Raw genomic sequence first — 10,497 nt, forward strand, 5'->3', positions numbered from 1 at the left:
AGATTTCTGAGATGGGTGATGAGTGGAAGAATTGTGAATGTAGTGACCTGAGAATGTAAGCTTGCGAAAGACAGACGTGGCGATGGAACCGTCTTCTTTTCTTTGGGTGTTAAATCCAAAAAGGAGATACCCTGTGGAGATTCTTTTTCTAACGTAAAGTTGATGCGATGATGAAGAAGGTTAATTTTATCTAGAAACAGTTGTAATTCATGTTCGGGATGATCCCAGGCTGCAAATACGTCGTGAACATATCTCAACCAAATTTTTCGTTTGGGTTCAAAAGTGATTATTTTTTCTTCAATTTATTTTCTAGAAACAAGTTTGCTATGAGATATAGCAAATATCTCATATTTGCTAAAGGAGATCCCATTGCTGTTCCTTCTTCTTGCTTGTAAATTTGACCTTTCCAGGTAAAGTAACCTGATGCAATAACAAACTTGAACAATTCAACTATATCAGACGGAAATTTTCTCCTAAGGACAAACTCTCACTGTTGATGTTGCCTGGCGTTTATGAAATTCCATGCTCATGCAAATTGTCTTACTTTGGGTAGACAGGTAGGTCTGTTTAGAAACGCATCTCGGAACATCAAGACCACATTGGTTTTTTTAAACCGCAGAAATCTGGCCTCTCTCAACAAAAATTGAAAATCTAAACCATCGGATCCATTGAGAAAAGTCTAAACTTTTACATAGATCTTTATATAAACATGAACGTTTGTAGAAAGAAAGTTCTGAAGCCCTACTACACAGACCAAACTTAAACCGCAATGACGTTCTTACTATTCCTAAAGTATGGGAAATTGTAATACAAAATTGTGTTATATAGTTATTTTTATTTCATATTTATTTATTTATTTTTTTTAACGCGTTATGTATTTAATGAGTTTCTATTGTAATCATGCGCTCTAACTGTATGTTATTCCTATTATTGTTTTAAGCTACTGTACTGATGATGTCCTAAGATACTTAGGATGAAATATTTACAATTAAATAATTTTCACTGTGGTTAATACGTGTGTTTCTTTTAATTATGATCGCACCACAGGTTTCGTTATTTAAAAAAGACTCATTATCATATTTCTCTTTCTTCTAGCAGCCTAATATTATGGAAGTAAATTCCATTTCCACAGAACATCGGGAATTAGAATTTAAGATTTAATGTTATCCATTTTTTGGAGATTGGCTGGCAGCTAACCACTGTCATCATAAACCACCTCTGTAATTCGGCACGTTTCATTTTACAGGGTGGTAAATGGAATAAAAAGTTATTAATTTACATTGGTGTATATTTGCACATAAATCTTTGTTTTTTTTGTGAGTTTTACTGATTTGATGTACAAACGTTTATTGATTTTTACTGATTTTATTGAACAAGTCTTTCTTCTGGAAAACTAGTTGATTACACAAACTCGGAAACTGACTGAAACTAGTCAAAAAATGTTCTACTTAATTATCTCAATGAGCACGTTAATTCCTCTTCTGCTGTTTATTATAATGACATCTATCCCGAAATGATTGGGAGCAATCAGGTAAGGATTCATGTCGTTCCACGTTATCAAGAATTTGCTACGTTCTTCATTAGGTTTCAAAATACTTGTTTATTTTAAAGTTTCCGAGATCTGCAAAAACCTTTTATTCACCTGTCGGGAGTGGGCTAGGTCGTTTAGCCCTTTGTGATTTTTAAAGACAAAGTGCACAGTTTAATCTCCACCAGTAGCCAATTACACTTAACTAGCAGAAGACCATAATCATTATAGCCGGTATCCGTTGAAGAGATGGCTCAGAAGTTTCGACATTTCGTGGTCCCTAATACAAATACTATTATATATATATTTTTGTCTGATCTAGTGTGGATTCCACGATCGATTTTCTTGAGTATACCGGAGGAAAAAAAAAACCCACAGTTCATGCCAGAGATCGACTAACTAGCTATTTTCACTGAGATACACATGCCTTCGTTTCTATTATTGTCATATTATACATTGAAAATAGCGGTTGTATATTGAAAATAGCGGTTGTCAGAGCATTAACTTTCCCTTCCCTAGCCTAATCAGCAGATGAGGTTTGCAAACATGAGTTTTTTCTTGCACAAGTAATTTAAATGAAACGAAGAAGGATTTTTGGTATGAGTTATGATTCGTGATCAGCATTAACTGCAAATGACAATTTCAATTATAAAAATTAAAACGACAGTTTCATTTTATGCAAATTGTGCATAAATTGGAACTATGATTTCTAATAAAATGGGTAGAGTAAGAAATGAATGTACACTCAATTTAATGAATTAGTTTGATAATCTTGTCAAAAATATTATTAAGACTGCTGTGAATAGAGAAAGCATCGTATGGATACAACCTTACGAAATTTTCAATTATTATTTTTTATTAAATTTTATTTTAATTTTCTTTTTTATTTTTAACTAAACGTTTATTACACACACACACACACACACACACACACACACACACACACACACACACACACACACACACACACACACACACACACTACCTAGCAATAATTGCTCAGACACTTTACCAATTTACAATTTATGCCATCAGGCGAATCCCAATATCGGTATGTTCCACTTTTGGCTTCGATCGCCTCCTACATCCTTTGAGGGAGACGTTCCACTAATGGCAAACATCAGGCAGAATTTGTTCCCGTTCCTCCATTAAAACAGCACTGAGTTCAGCAACAGATCGAGGTCATGCTGCTCTGGACCTAAGTTGCCGCTCCAATACACAGGTGTTTGATGGGGTTGAGGTCAGGATTCTGCGCAAGCTAGGGCAGTCATTTAACGCCCATCTCTGCCAACCATTCCATAACAGCTGCAGCTTTGTTGCATGGGGAATTCTCATATTGATAGTAACACGGGTCCGTTCCATAAAAACTCCACAGTGTAGGCAGCACCTGATTATCCAGAATATCAAGGATCTGAGCTGCCTTCATGGAACGATGGACAATGACCAGTGTTCCAACTCCAAACCAGCTGAATGCACCATACACTATTACCTTGATTACCTTGATGGACCTGTGATTTCAGTTAGGATTTCTCTTTGACTGCAGGTCGTAAAAAGTCCAGCTATTCATGTCTTGGGCCTTTGTTCTCCATTTTCTTCCGACTTTCTTAATCATTGGGTCTTCCCAACTTAAGGCTGGTCTTCTAGGCATCGTTTCCTTTTGGTAGCTCCATTACATAACCATACACCATTACTCCATCACAAAACTTTACTGTGAGTGTAAGACACTGGGGTAACAAACGCTCACCAAGCCGCCTCCACATCCAAATCCTGCCATCAGACTGGAAACAGGTGAACCTTGCTTCATCGCTCAAGAGTACAGTTTTCCACTGGTCAGTTATCCAGTCCACACACTCTTTGCACCAGGGAAGACGAGCCGCCTTGTTCATTGTTGTGATGTTCGCTTGTGTGCTGCTTCTCTTCCGTGGAAACCCAGTAAATGGAGTTCCTTTTTACAGTATTAGTGCTCACCATTGTGATACTTGCGCTCTGGAACTCATCACGGATGGTCCGTGTCAGCTGTAGCCAGTTTTTACATGACACCCATTTTAACACCTCCTCTCCCTGTCAGTCATTTTCGGCGGCTGCCCTGGATGTTTTCCTGTACTAGTGATGCCAGAACGTCTCCATTTCTTGATCACATTGCCAACTGTTAATTTTGGATGCTTCAGCTGAGCGGCAATATCACGTATGGATATGCCACCAATATGACAGCCCACGATGACATCTCTCTCGAAGTCACTGAGTTCACCTCATGTTGCCATACCACCTGTGTTCAACTGCTACGATGAAATACTACTTCCTACTATCTGTACATTGGTTTTTATGTTAACATACCTGGAATGTTCCATAACTTCAAACAACAGGGATGTCCGGACAATTATTGGTAGATAGTGTGTGCATATGTATATAAAGTGCACTAAGGTAAGATCTGAGAAATAGCATATCCGCGTCTGTGGATATGAAACGATGAGTGCAGGAGCCTCACTGATTTTCAAAAACAACCGACTCTCAATCTAAAATAATTGCTCGTTTTGGTTATATAAAAGTCTAGGATTTAATATTGCCTCCGTAGCGCAATTGGAAGCACAACGGTATATGCGCCCTTTGATTGGAAAAGCCCTGAGTTTGATTCTTCTCGTTATGAGAGGAATCTTTATATGCGTTTTTTTTTTTTTTTTTTTTCAGTTGAGGGTTAGTTAGCTGATCTGATCCGGAGGTATCAGTGGTTTTCTCTCTCAGAAACTCGGGTTTTTAATCTCGCATACAGGTAAATTGGCCATGAAATCAGGAATGAAATCGCTATCAGTAGTGAATAGAATTGACGTATTGTAATGTCTAACAGAAGTTCGAAATTGGTCAAGAATAACTATGCAGTTCGAACAGGAATTCTGAAAGCGTTTTCAACCAGGGATTGTGAGTGGGTGAATATGGGTTGAACATTCTCACGGATGTTCGTGTATTCTAACAAAAGCAATAAAAAAAACATAATATGGAAACATTTTTCGAAGTTTTGCAGCGAAATGAGATGTTGGATTTAAACCATTACTGAGATGGAGTCTTCAATTATATATTCGACTAAAAAATACAAAACTTTTTTTAATTTCAATCCGGCAAGAGCGCAGACTATTACGTGGTTTGCTTGATTTCAACTTTTGCCAAGAGTTGCGGTAAAAAGGGTTCAACTAAGACGCAATTTGAGTTGGTTCGTAAATTTTAGTAGACATCGCAAATATAATAATTATTTTTTCTCTAGTAAAGTTCTTCATAAGGTCGGAACAGAAGAATTACACAAAAACAGGTTGGCAAGCAAACGACTGGACAGTGAGAAAAAACGACTGACTTGGTATTTACCCATTTTGCAACGTGTATCTTCTTAAGTTTTGATGAACACTAAAGGTTTTTAGCTGTGAGCTTCACAAACGCAACCTTCTCGAGGATAAAGTTGTTGGCCCTAATGTCTCCCGGTGTGTCCTATGTCTGTAGATGCGTGCTCACGAGGCCGGTTTGCCTATTCTGGCGGAGGAAAAACCCGAGTTTCTGGGTGAATAACCCCCTTATCTCCGTATGAGACCGGCTAACTCACCTTTACTCGAAAGAGACCAGATTAAAGTTCCTCACGTCACGGACTGGAATCGAACCTAGGTCTTTCAGACCAAAGGGCTTCGTCTATACTGACTGAGCTACGGAGGCTCTGACGTGTACCTAAATACATAATTTGCTAAATACACCTAAACTGGATATGTAATTTGTTTCCAGTTGGATTTTCAAGTTTTTCTTTAGAAAAGGAAGTGTTTTAATTTTTGGGTGACTGAAGGAGAGAAACTTTCAGAAACGAATAAACCCGGTTTTTGTTTTGCCCCAAAATCATTACTTTAATTTTGGCATTCTTAAAATTACAAGAGTGAACTTGTATACTGATTGGATCACTAGGAAACTAAAGATTTATTTTGCCGTAAAGTTAATATCGTTATTAAGAATATATTTATCTGTTTATGTTTATGTGAATCCCACTCACGAATGACTGCAACTCAGTGGTACTTTAACACTACGGATGGATAAGGGTTAGATAGTCCTAGAAAGAGAATAAATAAGATACTTTTTTCAAGCCAATTCAGGCTTTTGATAAGCAGGATGGTCGTCTCAGGTCAGAAAATCGGTGCTAAGTGACTTTCCTGGGTCGTCTTTTACTGACCCAGGAAAATCACTTAGCACCGAATGCTACACTATCTAACAATAATTGTCCGGACAATTTAGCAATCTACAACTGATACTAGCAGGTGAACCCTAATGTCGGGAATGTCAACGTTTGGCTTTGATCACCTCCTGCGCCCTTCGAGGGAGGCTTTCAACCAATGTGCGGCACACATCAAGTGGAATTCAACGACAATTGACGGCTGCTGCTCATGACCACAATCGCCGCTCCAGTTCGTCCCAGAGGTGTTCGATGGAGTTGAGGTCAAGGTTCTGCGCAAGCAAGGGCAGTCGTTTAATGCCCATCTCTGCAAACCATTCCATAATAACTGCAGCTTTGTTGCATGGGGACTTATCATCTTGATAGTTACACAGGTCCGTTCCATAAAACACCACAGTGTAGGCAGCACTTGATTATCCAGAATATCAAGGTACTGAGCTGCCTTCATGGAACCACAAACAGTGACCAGTGGTCCCACTCCAAACCAGCTGAATGCTCCCTACACCATTACTCCTCCACCACCTAACTTTACTGTGTGTGTGTGTGTGTGTACAATACACTGGGGTAAAAACTGTTCACCAGGCTGCTTCCACACCCACACTCTGCCAATTGACTGGAAACAGGTGAATCTTGATTTATCGCTCCAGAGTATCGTTTTCCACTGGTCCATTGTCCCGTTCACACACTGTTTGCACCATGCCAGACGAGCAGGGTTGTTCGTTTGTGATGTTCAGCTTGTGTTTTGCTGCTCTTTCGTGGAAACCAGTAAATTGAGTTATTTTAGTAAAACATTAGTGCTCATCATGGTGTTGCTCGCGATCTGGAACTGAGTACTGGAACTCATCTGTGCAGATTGCAGCAAGATTTTGCGTGCCACCCGTTTTAACACCCTGCTTCCTCCATTTGTTAATCACAACGCCAACAGTTGATTTTGGATGCTCCACTTGAGCAGCAATGGTACGTATGGACGTTCTATTCGTACTGTATTAGTTCTCACCATGCTGTTATTGGCGTTTTGGAAGTCTTCACAGATGGTCTGTGACGATTACTTACGGTTTCTGCATGTCACCCTCTTGTCCGTGTCAGTCATTTTCGCAGCCTCCTGGGGTGTTTTCCTGCACTCGTAATATTAGAACGTCTCTATTTGTTGATCACATCGCCAACGGTTGATTTTGGATGATCCAGTTGAGCGGAAATGGCACGTATGGATATGCCACCGTTGTAGCAGCCGACATGACACCTTTCTGGAAGTTACAGTTCCCGTCGTGTTTCCATACCACCTGTGTTCAACTGCACGATGAAATACAGCTTCATGTGCACTGTTTCCTTTTATTACCAAACCTGGGATATTGCATAATTTCAAATAACAGAGGTGTCCGGACAGTTATTGGTAGATAGTTGTATGTCCGAAGTGGGATTCGTGCCAGCAGCCTGTTAAGTGGAGGGAGTATGCCGTATGCTACCCACTTGGCCATCGAGCCCAGTTATTTTGTAATTTAAATAAACTGGTAACGTTCCTTCGTAATAAGAATACTATTTTTAAATTAACTGTGCATTTTACTTCATCTGCATACGTTTTTTCTCTTCGGAGAATTTACTTTATAAACGTACTTGTCCTCATAAAACATTTGCAGTAACATAAACGCAACTTTTCCTTATCTTCTTCTTCCAGTCTGCTTTTGTCCATTCGATTTAAGTCTGTCGATTTAAATATATAAATATAAAGAAAATATAAAGGAAAGTCGATTAAATTCTACTTTCCTTTATAACAAACGTAATTTGTACATTAACTATCCAACTATCTATTTTACTTTATCTTGTATGCTTTCTTTCCCTTCAGAGAATATACTTCATAACCGTACTTGTCTCCATGGAGCATTTTCAGTAACATTAAATTGTGGTCAGTTGAATTAGACAACAGATTGTGTAATTCAACTGAGTAGTTTTGCCTATCAGAAGTTATATCATTTTATATTTTTGAATGCAGTATTGAAATTATATTTTTCGGACTGATCTTGATTATACGCAATTAACTTAAACACTGAGATAAAGCAGTGGAATACTTTAATCTGTTAATGGAACTTATTGATCATTAAATTATGAAACATCACAGTTCATATATAAAGAGCATGAGCGGATTGATTATTGCAATTCACAGCGTTTATCTGATGTTAAAAGAAGGTACAAAAGCTAGGTAATTTATAGAGTTGAGTCATTCATAGGCTGGAAAACATTGAAGAATATTATGGCTGATCAGGATGTTTCCATTTCTAAAGGTAGTTCCTACGGTAAGGAATAATAAATTCCTTATTTATTAATAATAAATTCTATGATCCCCGGCTTGCCCCAGATTGCCACTGTAAACAGTTTCGCCAGGAGGGTCATAAAGGCACTGATACTAATACTCTGTTCAGCTGCATTTTTAGCTCAAACAGCCATTTTTCTTGACGTATTTTTGTCCTACCCAGTAGTTTTAGATATCGTAATTGACACGCCAACAAACTTCATATCGCCAGCAGTGACAATCTGTCATTCAAACATGTAAGTATATTTACGTAGAACAAATAGACTGAAAAAAAAAAGTTAAGACATATAAGTAAATCTGCTGTAGTTGTAATTAAAATAAATAATAATATGGAAAAATCGGGCTCTTTACTCACGCAAGTAGTCCGTTGGGTTTCCCTGCGAGTACTGGACTATAGTAGAATAGCCGGTAGTACCTTGCCGGGGGAAAATCCAAAAGTACTATATTACGGTCAGTGGCAGTTGTAGACATATGGTCGAAAAAGATAGATTTTTATATTATTTTGTAATTTAGTAAAAATAACTTTTTATTTACATTTGAAAAGAAACATCAGTTATGTAAAATGTGAAAATGTGTTTTCACATTTTACATTTGCTTTTATAATTTATGAATATGCTTTTATAATTTATAAATATGCTTTTATAAAAATGCTTTTATAATTTATGAATATAATTATTTATAAGCACCAGCATTATTTCAAAACAGAATGTAGAGACTATGAAAGTTTCGTACAAATAAGTTGACTAGAGAGCTTATGAGAATACACCCGCCGGCATTTGCTAGTCGCCCTAGCTCGGACCGCTTTAGAAAACACGCACACTGCCCTGGCGTCCGTATATACGCTTTCTAATTTACTCAATTTTTTAAAGGTTTCACTGGCCTGACAGCTGTTTCGAACTGGTTGGTTTTCCTTAGAGACCAGGCAGATACTTAGCTAAAGTCCTCTCTAAAAATTAGGCCATCCCTCGAACCACTCCTTACGAGTGACCAAAAGATCGTCCAACTCAGAGTTGGTTCCACTCAGTGACAGGCTCTCACTCAGCAGAACCACTCATATTCCAGGGAAAAGCATCCATCGACAAAGCCCTACACGGGCCACACCAGAAAACACTTTCCCCGGAGACTCAAATTGCTCTCTCAAGGCAACCCCCACCACGAAATCTTAAGTCCCCCCCCTCATCGGGAGTGAAATTCCGGAAGAAATCTTAAGAGAGCAAAAACTCTCTTTCAATATTAAGGAATTAAAACGTCGGAGAGGTGTATTTTTCGTAAGCGAACTCTCGGTTAAAATAAAAAGCCAAAAAGCTTCAGTTCGGCGATGCAAAATTTATAAAAATCAAATTGCCCTAGCGCGACGACTCGTAAATGCCAGCGGGCATATTCCCTAAGCTCTTTGGTCAACTTATTTGTACGAAACTTTCATAGTTACTACATTCGGCTTTGAAATAATACTTGATCTAATATACAATTGATTTTTATAAATTTTGCATCGCCGAACTGAAGCTTTTTGGCTCTTTATTTTAGTAAAAAAATATAAGCACATTTCCATATTATGTACAAATAATATTAATTACAGCCATAAAGTTAAATATGCCAAATAATTATACTTGAATCGAATGCAATGAATAACGTTTACTTGTAAACCAACATTCATTCAAAGTATTTTTGACTTTGAATTTAAAAAGAGATTCTGTTCTAAATTCGTAATCAGAATCTGAAATATTTAAAATTTAAGTAATAGCTGTTTGATGTAAAGCACAATAATAACTATTTTCTTCCAGTTATTTCAGATACTTTATTTGTAAAATAGATGTTTTTATTTAGTGGGATGCAAAGAAGAGAAATATTAAATATATTGAAAACAAATTTATTATAGTTACATGTGGGCCACTTTTAATCCTATTAATGGGCGACCTTCGGGCTACAAGCTTGGAAGCAACCCTCTTCGCTTGAACTAATGTAGGCACGTCAAGGTACACTATCTACCAATAATTGTCCGGACACTAGCAATTTGCAATTGATACCAGCAGGCGAACCCTAATATCGGGAATGTTTACCTTTGGCTTTGATCATCTCCTGTAACCTTTGAGGGAAGCTTTCCACCAACGAGCAGCACACATCAGGTGGAATTTGTCTCCATTCCTCCATCAAAGCAACACTAAGTTTAGCGACAGATCGAGGACATGCTGCACTGGACCAGAATTGCCTCTCCAATTTGGTCCACAGGTATTCGATGGCGTGACCGGAGAATTCGTTGCAAAGATATTCGCTGTAAGACATTTTGCATTAATTTTTGTAAATAATCAATGGATGATAAAGGGTATTATAAGTTCATTAAAAAGGCAAATCTTTATTAAGGTGAATGTTAGTAACACATAACATAATTAAATCATTAAAAATTGTGCAAATTAAAAGAGATGCTGCGTAAATAATTAACTTTTTGCGGCGGATCGTCAATTCATAAAATCCATC

This window comes from Typopeltis vanoorti, chromosome 2 (genome assembly GCF_054136105.1).
Source record: "Typopeltis vanoorti isolate ZY-2024b chromosome 2, IOZ_Tvanoo_1.0, whole genome shotgun sequence".
NCBI classification, from domain to species: domain Eukaryota; kingdom Metazoa; phylum Arthropoda; class Arachnida; order Uropygi; family Thelyphonidae; genus Typopeltis; species Typopeltis vanoorti.